The sequence below is a fragment of the Agrilus planipennis genome, unplaced genomic scaffold (genome assembly GCF_000699045.2).
Source record: "Agrilus planipennis isolate EAB-ADULT unplaced genomic scaffold, Apla_2.0 scaffold126, whole genome shotgun sequence".
Lineage (NCBI taxonomy): Eukaryota > Metazoa > Arthropoda > Insecta > Coleoptera > Buprestidae > Agrilus > Agrilus planipennis.
Window position 1 is genome coordinate 543827 of NW_020439036.1, and position 18641 is coordinate 562467.

Sequence of the window (18641 nt, forward strand, 5' to 3'; positions counted from 1 at the left end):
GCACCCATGTTAATTAACCTATTTCACTTGCGCACGTTTCTACGATCGTTCATAATCATATCAGGCGTTATTGTTAACCAAACGAGCTTTTGTTAATAGCATTAACGGTATTCGCATTTAGTCGTGATCACTTCTATAACATACATACGTACATAAATACATATATCTATGTAATACAACGAGAATTCAGCTTGTAGTCTTGTAATCAAAGCAGAGTTTTAATGTGACAGTTCTTTAAGTTACCAGTTTAATTATACAGGGACTTTACAGAAAATAATTAGGTGATTAGTATTTTAAATATACTTAAAAATGTAGTCAAAAATACTGGTATGCAAGGGAAGAAACAGTAGGGAAAGAACGAATATAATGATCATCTTCATAAGGTTGTGAGTCCTAAGACTGGTTGGACACACACCGTCACTCTTTCCTATCTTGAGCTAATCGTCGCATTTCCCTAAACCTACAACATCCCACATCCTTAACTATTTGCGAACAGTAATCTAATCTAGGCCTACCTCTACTCTTCTTAACTTCTGTTTCTGCCTCTAATATGTCTCTGACTAGAGGTGTCCTACCAACTTATCTCCTCTAATTTTATTGACTTCCATAGAGTCATCCGCTCTCCTATTCTTTCTAATACCGTTTCATTTCTAACCTTCTCTATCCACGGTATCCTCATCATTCGCCGGTAACACCACATTTCGAACGCTTCTAATCATTTCTTTTTCGCCGCGCCCACCGTTCATGTCATACACCTTTAACAACCTTTTTCGAATTTCTAAATTAATCGTTCGCGAGCATAGAGGTGACTTCTTTTTATTGATGGCGGCTCGACCCTGGGCTATCCTCTGCTTTATATCCCTACTACTCCTTCCGTCCTAACTAATCTGACTTCCTAGATACCTAAATGCCACTTCTTCTAATTTTTCGTCTCCTATCTTTATATTCGCTCTTTCCCTACGTTTTATTCCCTTGCATACCAGTATTTTCGTTTTACTTTTATTTTCATTCATTTCATTTAAAGCTATCTCTGACTAATCTTTGCTAGATGCTAATACTGCTCTACCATCTGCAAATATAAGATTCCTAATCTTTTGCCCCTCTATATCTATCCCTATGGTCTACTGTCTTTAATTACGTTGATCGCATCTTCGATGTATAGATTAAAAAGTAGCAGTGACAGTGACCATGCTTTATCTAACTCCCTTCCTAATATTTACTTCTCTTCGTTGCTGCTCCAGCTCTATATCTGCCTAGTGTTTTTTATACAAACTAAGTATCACTCTTCTATTTTTGTAACTCTTGTTGTCCCATTTAACATTGTCAAAAGCCTTTTCTAAATCTAAAAATCCTGTATATGCGCTTTTTCCTATCGTTTTCTCTGTTGTTACCCGTAAAGCTAGAATGACCTCCCACTTTCCTCTATTTCTTCTAAACCTAAATTGATCTTCCCCTAATAGTTCTTGCGCCCTTTTCTCCATCCTTTCTGTAAAAATAGGAGGCGAAAAATTGCAGGAACTGTTTATAATACCCACATTCAAAGTAAGTAAGCAAAGTTTTATGATATTTACGGGTAAGATTCATTTTGTTTTCTAGAAACATTTTAGTAGAACACAAGTAATATGTATATATTATAATGTAACTTAGGCGTGCTAGTTAGTTGGCTTAGTTAATTGGCGAGTTATCGCCTTGTAGGTATATACGCTTCAATTTGGAACACTATGCACTGGTGACAATATTTAATAGGTTAATTTATCCGACGTTGATAATTACGGATATAAGCGTTAATTAGTATCTACAACAGAGCGACCCACTACTAAGGGCTGTTGTCGTTATGCTTATTAGACACGAAGCAAATGAGGCTGCGACAACTCGGATCGATACGCATACATGTTCATATTGAAGCCACGATGTAGTTCTGGCATTTCAGAATATAGCTATAAGTAACTAAGGAAGCAGCGCTATTTTCGTTAGAGGCTAACGAAATAAGTTTAATCAGTAATCACTGATCGCGATTTATATTTCATTAGCAGGCTACAGACAGTCATCGATTTTTTTTTGTTTTCGTGGAAGTGGAATTGAAAAAAAACTTTTGGGTATTTCATTCCCACCAGCCAGTAATGTTGGTGGGCGGGCTGTCCCTCCGAACTGCACCGGAAGATAGGGCGGAAGGCCCTGTTCAGCCTCCTTTCAGGAATCGTGGGAATGGGTGGGTGGTGGTTCGAGTGAGAAAGATGAGACGGACGAATGAAGACAGAAGAGAATGAAAGATTGATTATCTGTGGAATATTACTGCCCCAACATTTGCCTAAGTGATCCAAAGAAACCAACGTTAAACTTGGACCAAGGCAGACGGACTACGAATCGAACCGGCGTCCTCCCGAAAGCTAAGCAATGGTCTAAACTTCTAGATCATTCCGCTCGGTAGAGGGACTGACCAAACTGAAGATACTCCGTGTATGCATGTTTATATAACAACATATTACGGAAGAATATCGCCATCTAATGATATTTGCTGTTAAGTGAAGTATTTCAAAGGTTAAACAAAGGCATTACTAAGATATCCAAGTAGAATTAGATACTGATATAGCAGTTCAGAGGGTGTAACTGGAAGTACAGGAGTGTGTTGAAACTGTCACGCCGGCAGCTCCAATTCGACTCCCGGCCGATGCAATGACTTAGTCAAAAAAGTGACACAAAATCGGTTGAATTTCGACCACGAGAAGTAGTTACTATACAAAAAAATAAATTATGTTTAAAAACATATTCCTCCTCAAGTGCAACCAAACGTGAAGCGGGTTAATGCAGAAGGGGAAGTTTTTTAGCCATAGTAAAAATTTTTGGTAATGACAAAACGACTTACAAATTGGCTGCTAGACAATTACAATGAGTGTTATAATTCACTGAATCGATGAAACAATTATATTTATTAATGAATTCTTAAGTATATATATATATATATTTAGTGTTAGATGAACTGTAAAAATGTATTCCGAATAAGAATAGATACGACTCTTCTGTAAATCGTTGAAATATACAGGCAAACAATGATAAAATGTGACGTTGCCATGTGTATGCAGAGTTGCATCATTCGGGTGTCTTTCTCCTCCGTTAAAATTTCAGAGGGCAAGAGCGCAAGAGGTCGTAGACAAAGGAACGAGCCTTTTCCGCATGAGAGAAACGAACAGAACAGAACGAATCCCATTACTATGTGAGGATTCTCGATTAGGCACGATGACACAGCACTTGTGTGCACAGGGACGTGCTCAAGAGTCAGACAGATCCTTGGTGCAATTATTTGGCGTGTATAGCTCTTACAACCAGCGACGATGTAGATTTTTTACAAGCCTTCAGATTAGTCTTTCTCTCTTTCGGAAAGCAGAAAGGTTGTATTGTTTACAATGATAACAATAACAGTAACACTTTAGCAAATTATTTGCAACAAACGTAACATCATTCTCTGATTTCTGAAAGGAATTGCATAATTAAAGAAAACGGATAGATTTTATTATGAAACGCGTTGGGTTCAGATACCGAATTCGGATGGATGCCGAAATAAATTAGCCTGTCGTTACCTAGCTGTTCAGATGATAATTTCATCATCATTTCGGCGTCGGATCATATAGATACAGACGAGATCTGTTCAAAAAGTATCGCGCCAAGTTTTTTTTCCGGTTCTCGAAGCACTTCAAAAATCATTTTTTGTGATCTTGTTCAGCTCCTTCTTCAAGGTCTGTCTATGCCCCTCCTTACTCCTGTTTTTGAAGTGAAACTTCATATAGACGGGGGGTATTACGATTTTTCTGTCACGAAAAAGCGTTACGGCCGCTTGGAGTGGATAGACGGTATATCGCGTGGTGAGAAGAGGCAGTGGCGGAGGAAGAGAAAGGCTGGCGGCGGCGGAGAGAGGACAACGGCTGTATTAGATGAGTATAATGCGCAACTGCGCGGAGAGTCCACTAGAGTCCCGGCGGCGTGTGCTGTGCTAAGCTGTTGTTTTCTTACCTCTGCTCTCCACGTGGCTGGGCATTATTGCCTCTATTCGCGGCCTGTGTAAAAACCAAATCATAATTTGCAGCAAACCTGTGAAAACGAAATGTGTGGTGGGACACATAGTAGAAGTGAAACTTCAACGGACGAGTGGAAAAACGAATGGCAACGGACAAGTGGAAGAAAGAATGGCAACCAAATTTTTACTTGAAATTTTACGGGCAGGTTTTCAAATTGGACAAGTACATTAACAATCTGCCCGTAAAACTTGAAGTAAAAATTTTATTGTCAATCGTTTTTCCTTTTGTCCGTTGCCATTCGTTTTCCATTTATCTGTTGAAGTTTCACTTCTACTGTGTGTCACAGAACACAGTTCGTTTTTCTTCTGATCGATTCGTGTATGAACAGGTGTACTATCATCTTATAACTTGCCCATTTCTGTATTGATTTCTATTGCTTCATTTAATAAAGAAAGTCTAATACAAAAGTTGTTTGAGATGCTTAGTACACTGTTCTTTACAACTTCATTATGAACAAAAACAAATACTTAAAGCGATGCTACTATGGTACTTCATTGAATAGCTGACGCCTTTCAGTAAAATGTTTTTTTTTTCTATTCATTCTTCTTTTCTGTTGACAAAGAAGTAGCATAATTGTTGTGTACATGTGTTAAGTGTTAGATGGTAGCCTTCTCTTAAGGTTAAGGTGGCTTTTATGAGAGCTTTCAATAAATACAATTTAAGGTCTAAATTTCGGCTAGTTTAAGACAGTATTCAGAAGGGCAGGTGATATTTTCAGATGGCCGTGATAAAAAATATATGAAAAAGAGTTAAGGTCAATGAAAGTTGTAATGTCTTCATGTGACAGTAATATTTCGCCTGTTGTTGGGAGGCTTTATCAAGCTAGGTTTTCCTAGATAATTCTCACAACAAGAGGTAAAACGCTGGTGTCGGTTCTGTAATCAAATAAAGACATTACAACCCACATTGGCCTTGACTCTTTTTTCATATATATATATAGAACTAGGGGAAGAAATAGCGAATAGATAAAAAATTCATTCCATACATTCACGAAATTATGCATTTTCGCTCGTGCAATATAAAAATAAAAAACAGTGACAGAGAAATGTGTAATTTCTATGTTCGACGAATGTTTTGCCTTCCTTATATAACAAAAGTCTCCCATTAGATAACTGACAACAATTGTTTCGACTTTATTCGGTTTTGTTTTGTTTTCCCTTACATTATTAAGAATGTTTTATAGTTAGGTTACCGCGGAATGTGCTCTAACATTACGAAAACCCTCTTTAACTCAAGAAAATGCTCAGACCTTTGGTATTCTATATTACAGAAAGCCTACAAAATATTTGAATTCTACATAAAGTTTCTTGTTTCAGATTGTGGGTTTTCATGTTTGGCATTATTAGAAGCACCAGCAGGAAGGAGCACATTAAACAAAATGTAAGTTTATTATTACTATTATTACTTGTTTGAAGGATACGTATGTACCATTAAAAGTGCCTTCATTAATCGATAAATGAAGGAACTGAAATTAATACATCTTAACTGAATTGGAAGGATTAGGTTTTAATAAAATTTGGAAATAAAAACTTATTAGTTTTTAAACCTCAGAGAAGGCAATAAGGTTTTAGGTTAATTTGACATTTTTCAAATTTAGTCGCGTATATTTTAAGGTGATAAATTTCTACATAAACTTTGTGAGAAAACATAACCTCTAAGGTATTTTAAACTTTCCTTTGCCAATGTGTCAAGAAGATGTGTTCAAATTTTTATTGAATTCTCTCTGTTAATCGAATTTCAAATTCATACCAAAATTAATAAATTTTCATTTTTTCTTTGCTATTCTACCAAACATTTCCAAATTTCAGACAGATTTTGAAAATTAGGTACATATATGTTTAAAATACTTGATTGACGTCTTTCTACTACGTTTTACGGAGTTAACTCCCTTTATACAGAAACATAGTTTGGTTTTTTAATATGTCCTTAAAAAGTTATTTCATATTGATTCAGATTTAAAGGAAAAAATACCACCTCCTTGGCTAATAGAAGTTACATCTTGTGCAGAAATAATTTCTGTTTCTATCTGCCTAACATCATACTTGTTTGTATACATGGTTAGAAAAATAGATACATACATAGGTACATATCTACGTATTTCATGTGTGTACACAATCTTCAGCAATTTTAAAAACCTACACTCTCGACCTACGCTACGACTAAATGTAACTTACGTAAGAGGTCAAAGTTGCCTAACTTGTTCAATGGTTCTACGACTAAAAAATTAGTCATGGAAGAGCCCTGGGACCTCTGCTAGTATTATATGATAAAAGATCCGGACTTGTACGTATAAATTGAAGTAACGAACTGCTTCGTGGGAGTCCGACTCTCTCGGTTTCCATCAAACTGCCCACTCGGCATGCAGAAAAACATATTTACATTGCCCAGCCGCCTAACCCATCATATTTCGTATTTGTACGTAATCAAGTGGACAGAACGGTTATTGCTAATAAAGATAGCTTATTTATTTTCTAATGGCTAACACGATTGCGTTGAGTAATCGTCATTAATTTTATTGATTGTACCAACCCAAAATATCTTCTGTGGGAAACTGACGACACATATGTATGTATGTTTAATATCATGACGTGCCTAGAAATATTCAAGGCGAATATTTTCGAAAGTAAACGCTTTTTACGTAAATTCCTTTGGTCCACATACTGTAGAAATACTCATCTTCCACATACATGTATAAGCTTGGCCGAAATCGATTAGTAATATATTTGGTAATTCTCAAAAACATGCTGGGCCCTTTCTATTTCTATCTTGTAATTATTAAGGAAAATTGTTTCTGACTTATTGAAACAAAAACCTCAACATTTATCTAATTTTATGTCAAATTTAAAACTTTTAAACGGGATACAACGTTAATAATATGTTACACATAAAATTTGTTTCAAATTAAAATGATTAAATGCATCTGTCTTAATAAGTTCGTGAGTCTCATACAGGAGTTCTTGAGGAATTCTGTCATTATTTAATATTTCATGGAATAATAAAGGAACGGTTAATTTAGAAATTCAAAAAAGATTGTTAAAGGTATGGAGCGCGGCGCTGTATGAGTGCGAAACATGGACAGTGGGAGCGGTGGAAATGAAAAGGTTAGAAGCGTTCGAAATGTGGTGTTATAGGCGGATGATGAGAATATCGTGGGTAGAAAAGGTTAGAAATGAAGAGCTATTAGAAACAATATGAGAACAGAGGACTCTATGGAAGTCAATAAAAAATAGGCGAGATAGGTTAGTAGCACACCTTCTCAGGCATGAAGGTTTAGTGAGTGACATATTAGTGGCAGAAACGGAAATTAGTAGGGGTAGAGGTAGACCTAGATTAGATTACTGTTCGCAAATAGTTAAGGATATGGGTTGTTCTAGCTTTAGGAAAATGCGAAGATTAACTCAGGATAGTAAAGAGTAGAGGTGCGTATCCAACCTGTCTTAAGACTGGCGACCTTTTGATGAAGATTATGGAAACTGATTGTAAACCGCTAGACGTTAGTTATTTTCTGAGTAAAAAATGAATAGGATGAAGTAGTGTTAGTACTTTGAAAGTATGCATACCTGCCGATTTGGTGTTAAACGTATTAGATACGTAAAAATATTACTCGCTTTTCTTAAAGTCTGAGTGCTTATTTTTATATAATGGTTCACAGAATGTTGTTAAAAATTAATAATCGACACTACCAGATACTTCCCATCGGCGGTAATATTTGCCAGACGCTTCAAAATTCGTAAATAAGATCGCAATTGTACTCATTTTTATACATGATACTAAGGGATCTATTTCAGTAGTTCTTGTAAGCAGCCAAACATCTCCCAGACACAATTAAAATGCTGCTGAGCTATAATGCCATCTAATTATCGCATTTGCGCTTATACTCACAACGGCATTTTAATTATGTTTATATTAATTTAAGATAAGGAGCGATAATAAAAACTTAAGTTTACTTATAAGAGCGGGACGGCCGGACTGCCCTGGGGTGCAGGGGTGCAAATGCACCCCGGGTCAAATGCCTCCCGGGCCAAACCGAGCCAAATGACTCAAAAAATGTGAAAAAAAAATTTAAAACAAGAGCAAAGACCGAGGCAAAGACAAAGGCAAATTTCCTCCTAACTGCTTAAATTTAATTAAAAACGAGTGCTGTTAAAATTTGTGCACTTTCCCTTCTAAACCAAGCCATTTGATTACATGTGGCACCCCGGGCCAAAATCTTCAGTCCGGCTCTGCTTCTAGGTGATATAAACGATCTGAACGAGTGTACATCAGGTAACAAATTCCGGTCAGTTCATACCAACTACATAATACAGGTATATACCTTGATAATGTATTATAGAAGCCGATTTAGCAGATTGTTAATTAATATATGTAAGTTTATCTTTGGAAAATTACTGCTAAAATGTTACTAATGTTCATTGAAATTTAATTTTCTTAAGTGGAAATGAGTGGCTAATTTACTCAACTCTTTAGTACAGCATCAACATTTGCTCCACGAATTTTAGAAACCATAATAATAATTATAGGTATTTTTAGTTTCCTATGGTCACCGATTACGAATTGATTATAAAGTTTTTAGTTCGATTGCTTTTTCTTACAATTTCTTTTCTTCAATAACTTTTAAATCTTTTCGATTTTAGGTTATTTAAGATTTTCATAAAGCAAATTTCTCAAACATTTTTTCAGGAATTAATGAAATATTTTTTTTCTGATATCATTGAAAGTAATTCAGAAAACTGAAGTCCTATATTTTCAAATTTTGGGGAGAGAAACCAGGCTTCTGTTGTGTAAAATTATTACACATTACAACTATCTTTGCTAGTTATCAGAAAAATTCAAGTAGGTCGATGTTGATAAATCGTATAAACCGAACTAATTAAGTAGTTTTACTTAAGGATAAATGTTTTAATTTCATCTAGCACAGTTATTCTAAAAATCACAGCCAATTCACCTAGATACCTATAATAACCTTTCAGCGTGTCCTGTACGAATCTTGACTTCAGTTACCTATTTGCAAATATTGAAGAAGAACTAACTAAGAAATCCTTTAAGAAGAAAACGAATGAATAAATAAAGTAAAGACGCGATCGCAAGGTCCGTTGTAAATAAGAGTTGAGATTCAATTACGAAGATTGCGCAGTATTTATGACCTCGTTTCGTTATTGCAAATCGGCATCTAAGTCTGCGAAGTTGCAAACGTAAAAAGTTATTGAGGAATAACTTCCGTAACCTGTGTTAAATATGTACGAAGTGACTGTTGAAAATGAACTTATTACGTTCCTGACACGGAAAAACGAACAACGTGATGAAATCAATCACACTAACTGATTTTTTTCAATATACAATCCTATTCTCAAAACACTCATCGTCAGTTGAAAAATAAACAAAGCAGTTGGAGTTATCATATCATGCAACATCTTTAAAACAGTTGGTCCATTTTACAAATCTTTTAAAGTTATATTTCGGTTTATTATGAATTTTACTACACAGGGTGTTTCTGAAATAAATAACAAGTGTTAGGTGTTAACTAGATGCAATAATGAAAAAGTTAGCGTTATATAAAAAAGAAATAGGCGCAATAATTGTCTGGCATTTGGCGTACTTCATTTGCAGCGACCATGCACGGCTTTGCAAATAAGCGTTCTGTACTGGCGTTTGGTATACGGGCTACAACCCTATACAAAGAAGTCAAACCGATTTAGATCAGGACTACACGCCACCCAAAATATAGGACCCGTACGTCCAATTTGGCTGGCGTTAAGAAAACGCTCGTCTAGAAGCTGTAGAAGAAATACTATTACGCACTGACCTATGACACACAAACTGCGAGTGACCGTATATCTCCACACATGCGAGCCTACAACGTTAAAAGGTCAAGTAATTATACTAAGCTGCCTGTAAAATAAATCACATTTTGTTTCAGTTTCATTTTAAAATTTTATTTAGTCGTTAGAGATAAATTTGCTTATTATTATTCAACCTATTTTATTTTGTTGTATTGGAAATTTCCATAATTTCAAATGCATGCAAGGTAGTGAAATATCTCTTCAATGTTCTTTTGGTCCCAATTATTAGTATTTGACATCAACCACCTTCGTTAATTTTATCATCAATACTCTTTAATTGTATGCAGGTTGCAGTAATTTCATAGCTCGAGGCAGAGTTATACCTTGTTGGGTTTTCTTCTTATTGGCTTCTGGCTCGTATTCTTTTGTTGCATACCAGGTATTGGTGGTGGCACCAGAACAGTTTTTGATTTTGTCACATAATTTAGAGTTAGTTACGTTTTGTCCTTCTTCTTGCTAACTTGCGTTTTTAATTCGTAGCTTATTCGTTGTGGCTGTAGTTGCAATCCGTTATTTTTTAGTTAATAATTCATTTGTAAATAAAATCTGTATATAGTGTTTTATATCGAGTTTCATTCATTCGCTCCGTTAAAACCAACATTTTGAGAAAATACTGCTCGTGATTTCACGTCAAACACANATGAAATCCTATAACATTGTTAGTTACTTAATAGTAGATTAATATGCAATATTAATTTGAAATCATTATTTCGATTTTTTATTTACCCACTACAAACTATCTCAAATTAATGAGGGAAAAATTGTTGCTGTTGTTACACCCCCACCGGGAATCGAACTCGGGATCTTTGGTTTTACGCACCAATGTTCTACCACTAAACTACTCTCTTTCCCTCTTTTCCTTCATTAATTTGAGGTAGTTTGTAGTGGGTAAATGAAAAATCGAAATAATGATTTCAAATTATTATTACATTTAATCTAATCTATCAAATAACAAAACAATGCATGTGCACAAAAATAAAAAATGCTTTACTTGATGGTTTTGTTTTATGATGCTCTAGCATCTCCTACGACTTTACTGCTTAATTCAGAAACACCCTGTATCTTTCTTACCCTTGCCAATAAGTGAACCAGCTGCATTGCGAGAAGTAAAAATAACTAGCGACATTCGCTAGGATTTTTTGCCATTGAAATTGTTTCCTATCAACTTAATTAAATGTGGGTTAGCTGCTATCAAGGGCAGCTGCACATAATAAGAACCGTAGATACAATAACTTTAACTTAAATTGGTTAAATTCTGACAGCGCACCTTTCGTCTGTTTGCTAAGTCGTTTTCAATATAACAATTTTTGTCCTTTTACTTAAGAGATACCTACAAAGGCAGGTGCATCTTACATGCCCCGATAAAGAATACACGTGTATCGAAAATTATTATTGTTATTGCTTGGACTGATTAAAATGTTGTTGTAATTTCATACGTAGCGTGGGCTGAGAAATAATTGACCAGCTGTACCCACGTACCTATCTGTATAAGGCAGATGTAGAAAAGTCAGTTTATAAAATTCGGCATTTTAGAATACGACTAACTAACTATAAGAAGGGAACTAATAACTAAACATTTAAAGTCCTTGTACCTCCCGCAAAATTTTGACCATTTGAAACTGCGTAGAATGGATTTATCGTATTACAAGGTTTTATCCGCGGCTTCGCTCCCGTTAATGTCCTATATAAGTGACAAAGATCATCGACGACCAAAAAACTATTTCTTATATCCCTCGGGAAGAGTATTTCTTTTACTATGTCCTATGTCCTTTTCTGTACACTTAACAGCGTGTACAAAATTTCATGGTGATCGTTTGAGTAGTTAAGGGTTGAAATGGTAATAAACAATTCGTATCAAGATAATCGACGACCACATAAAACTAATGTATTTTTTTTTCTGGATAAAAGGTACCCTATGTCCTTTTTTGTACCCCTCACAGTGTTTGTACAAAATTTTATGATAATCGATTGAGTAGTTAAGGCGTGAAAAACTAACAAACAAACAAACACATTCGCATTTATAATATTAAAATCATTATCATCATCATCATAAGGTCGTCAGTTTTAAGACTGGCTTTTTCCTATCTTAAGCTAATCTTCACATTTCCTTAAAATTACAACATCATAAATCTTTGTGAACCGTCATCTAATTTAGGTCTATCTCTACTCCTCTTACCTCCTGTTTCTTCATCTAATATGACTCTAACTAGCCCTTCATGCCTCAGAAGGTGTCCTACCATCCTATCTCGCTTCTTATTCATTTACACAATGATCTCTGTTCTCTGTCGATCGTATTCTCATTATTCTCCTATAACACCACATTTCGAACGTTTCAAACCTTTTTTTCCCGCCACACCCACCGTCTTAGTTTCTCACTCTTACAGCGTCTTATCCGAATTTCTAAATTAACCGTTAGCGAACATATAGAAGTGACTTTTGTTTTATTGTACTTACTGCTGCTTCTAAACTGAGTTATCTGACTTTCTGAATACTGAAAATTAGTCGCTCCATTTAATTTTTTGTCTCTTATCATCTGCAAATCTAAGCAAATCTTTTGACTCTGGATATCAATTCCAAAAGTTGTCCTGTATTTAATGATGTTTTTCACGTCTTCGTTCTATAGTATGGTATAAGTATCACTCTTCTAACCTCTATAACTCACATTCATCCCTACATTTTTAAGTATATTTAACATCTTGTCTAATTTAACATTGTCAAAAGCGAGTGCGAAAGCGGAAGCACAAAAGTACAAAAATACCGATTTATTAAACCAATATTCAAATTCAACTAACGATACTAAACATTTTGAACAATTAGTTAACTTATGTTATAACACTTACCATTTTTTTAAATAAAACAGAACAATGGATTTATCAAAGCTGTTTTTCCAAAATGCGTCCTTTTTGTCATAGATATCTATGCATAGTACTTGCAGTTACTGTCGTGTAAGAACTATTGGAAAATAAATTACTCAAACATTGTTAACCAATAAATACGTATTTATTTATTATCGGATTCTATAAATTATTCATGTTATTTCACAACGAATGTCCCGTTAGTCAATTGAGTGGATTGAATTTATGGGCCTTTTAAACAATATTTTACTTCTAACTTACGATTAGAACTATGTTGTGATCAAACACAATGTATGTGTATGCTAAGACAAAGGAAAACGGACCTTTTCATAGTGCGATGAGAATATAATGACTTCTAATCTATCTATGCGCATCAAATATTCCTTTAATATGAATTAAGGATTATAAAAAGTTTTATTTTTAATTAAAGGTTATATTATATTTTGACGATTTGAATAGTGGTTTCTTATACTAATTTGTCGATTACTATTTACGCCTGTGATTGTATCAATGGATTTAAGTAGTAATTTGGTCGATGTCAATGTATTTTTACATATTCATTAAAAGAACAAATTGAATTAACGTGCTTATTTAATAGAAAAAAGTGTATTATTTTGCTTTTGTTGCTAATTTCTTGGCGGCGGTAGTATAGTTCACTTAACAAAAAAATAGCAAAGCACAACTACGTACTTTAAACGCCATCTTCCTAATACCACGAACTTAGTTTCCTTCTTGCTTCCTCAACTATCGAATTGTTGCGATAATACAATTACAACAATTAATGTAACTGTAATTAAGTTTTCTAACAGGTATGTATAAAGTAGAGATGGGTTGGATCCGGCACCTTTTCTAATATCCGATTGGATATCGGATAATAACGGCGAGTTATCGGCAGTACTGAGTAATTCTACCAGAGCAAAAAAGAAAAGACAAACACCAGGAACAATAATTTAACAAGTATAAAAAAACCTACCTAACGAAAATTGGCACTCGAGATTGTATTGGGATAGGCCGTGTGTCCTAATTTGTATTATTTATTGATTATTATACTAAATTATTTGTTATTTGGATAGAGTTTTTGTGGACAAGAATTTCTGTCGCTTGTAGTTGTATACCACGTTTTGCTATTATTATTAGTATCTATGATTTTGTCCCAATCCTCTTGTTGAAAATCTGTCAACCAAGAATTAAAATTTTTGTGACCATGGAAAACGCAGCAAAATCTCAAAGATATTTGTGGAAAGAAGGTGTGAAAAGCCAGAAATTATTCAGAGTCTGCAAGGAGAATTTGATGAGTCTGCAGAATCCAAAACTAGTGTTTATTAGTAGATCGATCATTTTAAAACCGGTAGAACATCACTAGAAGACGATCCAGTGGGTGCCCAACTACGTCGGTAAATGAAAGAAATATTACTATCGTCGGAGACCTACAGAAAGAGGAAATTCGAATGACTATTCGTCAAATTAGTGGGAGCCTAGGGATAGGTACACGACAAATTCATGATTTCTTGCATGATTGTTTGGGCGTTAGCAAGGTTTCGGGGCGCTAGGTGCCAAGGCTGTTGGGACCAGAACAGAAACTCAATAGATCTGACATTTGTCGTCAACTTCACGAGCTGTTAGCCCGTTATGGTGGTGAATTTTGGCAAAGAATAATAACCGCTGACGAAATGTGGATTCCGTATTTCAATCCTGAGACCCAAAGTCAATCCAAAGAATGGCGCAAACCTGAAGAGGGCCCCCACTGAAGGCACGTGCAGTTCCATCTGTTGGAAAGGTAGTGCTTGGTGTATTCTGGGATTGCGAAAGGTTTATTTTTATGGATTATCTAGCGAAAGGTACTACAATTAACGTAGAATATTATTTGAATTTAATATCAGGACTATTGCCACAGTCACTTGTCAAAAAAAGACTTGGAATGTTGTAGAAGCGTCTGTTATTGTAACAGGATAATACAGGGCCACACATCACAAGAAAAAAGAAGGATGTTTTGATCGATTTACGATGAGAATTGCTTGCACCTTATTCCCAGGATATTACACCCAGTGATTATCATCTTTTCCTTTACGAGGTGTTCGATTTGAAAATTTAACTGATCCTAAACGTGTCATAAAGAGGTGGATTGAGGAGACACCGAAAAAGTACTTTGAGGACGGCTTAAATGTATTCAATTAAATGGAGATTATGTTGAAAAACTACATTGTAATATTGACGAAAATTAACAAAATAATAAAAATTATAGCTAAATTCCCAGAACTTTGGAAACATTCCTCGTATACGTATGAAATGTAAAATTAATTTTACAAGCACACACAGTATTGTTCTGAAGCGGTTTCGGGCACCGTGTGTGTCGAGCTCTGACGTGGAAGAATTCGTATTAGACAAACCGGTTAATGCCCTTATTTGTCTTCGCGGCCTAAGATAACAATATTTGTAATTACAATACATGGGTGCGCTAAAGTATGAATAGGTGTGTTCGACCTCGCAATGTTTGTCCACGATTATTGGTTGTTCGGTACGTTTTTCTCTGTTCATTCCTATTCTTTATTTAGGTATACGGTGCCAGCCGACTAGATATTATTATTATCATTATTAGAAATAATAGTTTAAAAAAAGGATAATTTGAAGTACCTACACTGCTTACTTACTTACTTAATGTCCCGTTGTTCGCGAAAGGCAGCGTTATTAGAAAGCTGGAAAAGTAGACGTAATGTTGTTACCATAACAGTAAGTTCATTAGTAAAAAAAACTGATTATTATATATTTAATTACTTAAATAGGTAGCCACTTAGCCACTAAATATATGTATATACATATACATGTAAGTGTGTTTGCGCATATGTACCTGTACACCTACATCTACTTAATTATTGCGCTAATAACTGGAAACTGTTTTTATGAACATTTCAGCGATCTTTTAGGAAATAACGTTCTCTTCATGTCGAAACTAGAGATGGGTACCAGGCTTAGTTCTCCTACCAGGCGGATCCTGCATTTTTTTTAAGATCCTTTAATAAGGGTGGTATTTAATGAAAAGCAGAATGAAGACTTAAACCTGTGCAGTCGTAAGATAAAAAATTATCCGGAGACTTCCGTTCTATTAGAATGTTTTCAAATAAAACTAATAACAAATTTGGTTTGATGCTTTTAATAAGAAGGTTTCTTTCATACTAATTAACAACTTTAAATTTACTTAAAACTGGAGAACAACTAGCAAAGGAGGTGGGGTCTAATTGAACCATTTCATGGTGGTGGATAAATGTTGGAATTTCCTGAATGTCGTCATAGACGAGAGGGTGTCGAGTGCAACCAGATACAGAAAATTTTTGAGAATAAGTAAGAAAGAGCTATACTTCATTTACTTTCTCTAGCGATGTTCCCCTTCCAATGTCTTGGATGCGCGCTGACAAAATCGTAGGTAGGAAGAAAAAGGCTCATTATACTCTTGTTCATTAAACATACTTTTTCATATAGTACCTGCCAAAAGTTTTGTTCAATCATGAATAGTAGTGCGAGTCGAAAACAAGCGTTGAAGCCTTTAGTATGTTTTCAAATATAAATTAACATCTCGTTGATATTTTCAGTAGTAACTGGTACCAATAACAGCATATTTGAGCAATGCAATTGCAGTGGATAAAATGATCAATTTTACCGTGCAGTACTGTACGGATTATACGCTCCCCAACGGTTAATTGTTTCGCCGAGAGTTATCTTCTTTCTTTTCTGACCTAGTGCTGTTCTTTTCTACTTTGCGCCGGTCAAACTGAAGGTCACATCGCTACAGAAACTAAACGAAGTATAACAGTGAGCCAGGTATTAATGACAATCAGAAAAACCTCATTTATACTACCAAGAGCTATTTGAATTCCTCACGTACATTTTATCTGTGTAACAGCGAGAATATTCACAAAATATCATAAAGCCAAACAACAGAAGAAAGGTACTTATGATCTAAACAGTTTAAGAAATGTTATAACGTAGAACTGAATAAAGCAACAAAGAAATTTGAAATGTAATTACAATAATAAACAATTACACTAGATCTAACTAAACGGAAATGTTTTTGAATTAAAATAATTGTAAAAATACTGATATAATTAACAGCACTAAACAAACTATTAACCGCATGATTTTGCCGACTATCCGCTACCCTTTTATCTTTTTGGTGATTATTTCACTCCTAATCAGCTTGAAGTTGTGGGAGGTGTTAAACAGATGTAATTATACCATTTTTGTTTTTATATTTTTAAAATTGATATTAAACTTGTGTTTACTATCCACAGCTTCGAAAGCGTCCAATCTTCGTGTACATGTTTTCTCAGCCCTTTCCAAACCTGATATTCTGTGCGTGCCTTTGCAAAAGGCTAAAAATTATCATTAAAAGCACTCGCGGAGGTACACTGAAAAAATTGAATAAACCGGCCAACAAGTAGGTGGTAGGTAGCCTGGTGTCTAATGCAATAATTCTTCGTTTCAAATGAACAACAAAGAGCAGATAGTAATCTGGACGACAGTTATTAAAGTAATTTGCAGGCAATTTAGTAACCGCTAACTAAATATTTCAAAATTTATGGCCTTTAACTTGGGGCAAATAGCAGGTTGCCTTTAAACCTGACGTGGTACTCTTTCGTAATTATAGGCATCTAATCTAATTTATTGACAGAAAACAGATTACACGGGAAATACATCAGCACCTGGCTGCCGTTTTACTGCACACTGCTTAGAAAGATGAATTAAAGCCACGTTGGAAAGGTGCTTTGAACGAGAGGGCTTTCCCCCAACGATAGCCAATTAAACCAGACATAAATCTAATATATCTCGTTTTTGTCACATAATCAAAATATTATCATCTTCATCTGTTGTGTGTTGAAAAAACATCGCCTTTTATGCTAATTTCCTGCCAGCGGATTTTCACATACCTTTCACCGGAACGTTTTAATAAATTTCACATTAAAATAACACAAAAAGAATTAGAAATTAACTTATTTATTATACTGAGAACATTTGAAGCTAGTTGAGGATCACTGATATTGAATATTCATATTTTAAAAATAGAATTTCAGTGGTCATATAAGGTGTGGCAATTAAGTTTTGGAAATTTGTAAATAAATCACAAGTTAATTAATATTATTGGCCATCACAGTAGTCACCCTCAATTCTATACACCGTTGTCACCGCTGGAAGTAATGATGTTCACAACCGTAGTTGCAGAAGTCTTGTACCCTGCCACGGTGAGTACCCCTGTGATGGGACTTTTTTTTGGGTAGAGTAAATAGTCAGACTTAGTTAAATCCGGGCTCTAGGGGAGATACAGCAACTTGAAGATACTTTTTTGGTCAATCGCGGACAATCAACTTCTTTACAGATACGAGAAAATCCGTACCCTCAACCGCTTTAGGACGCCTGACTAATGCACTGAATATTGAAAAAAGCAATCAGAATTTCCTTCATCCTGAACCTCCCCTTTTATCTTCTGCTGACTCAGGAATATTCTACATCGTCCCCATACATATTCTCCAATTCGCGGAGGATTTCACTAAAAAATGTATCACAACACGTTGTTTTTGGTTTCATCATCATCATTATCATTATAAGGTCGTCAGTCCTTAGACTGGTTGGACACACCCATCCACTCCTTCCCATCCTGAGCTAATCTTCATATTTCCCTAAAACTAGAACAACCCACATCCTTAACTATTTGCGAACAGTAGTCTAATCTGGGTCTACCACTAGTCCTTGTAACTCCTGTTTCTGCCCCTAACATGTCTCTGACTATACCTTCATGCCTGAGAAGGTGTCCTACCAACCTATCTCGGCTTTTTCTTATTGACGTTTTTTGTTTTCCTATTCTTTCTAATGCCTCTTCATTTCTACCC

At 35.2% G+C, this 18641-nt stretch overlaps 1 long non-coding RNA gene across 1 annotated transcript in view; it reads left to right on the forward strand.

Moving 5' to 3' along the window:
* LOC108736226 overlaps positions 1–18641 on the forward strand; it is a 157044-nt gene that overhangs the window by 92830 nt on the left and 45573 nt on the right. The window contains exon 2 of the long non-coding RNA XR_001937699.1: positions 5387–5450. This is a non-coding gene — a long non-coding RNA (uncharacterized LOC108736226). The remainder of the gene's footprint in view (positions 1–5386; positions 5451–18641) is intronic.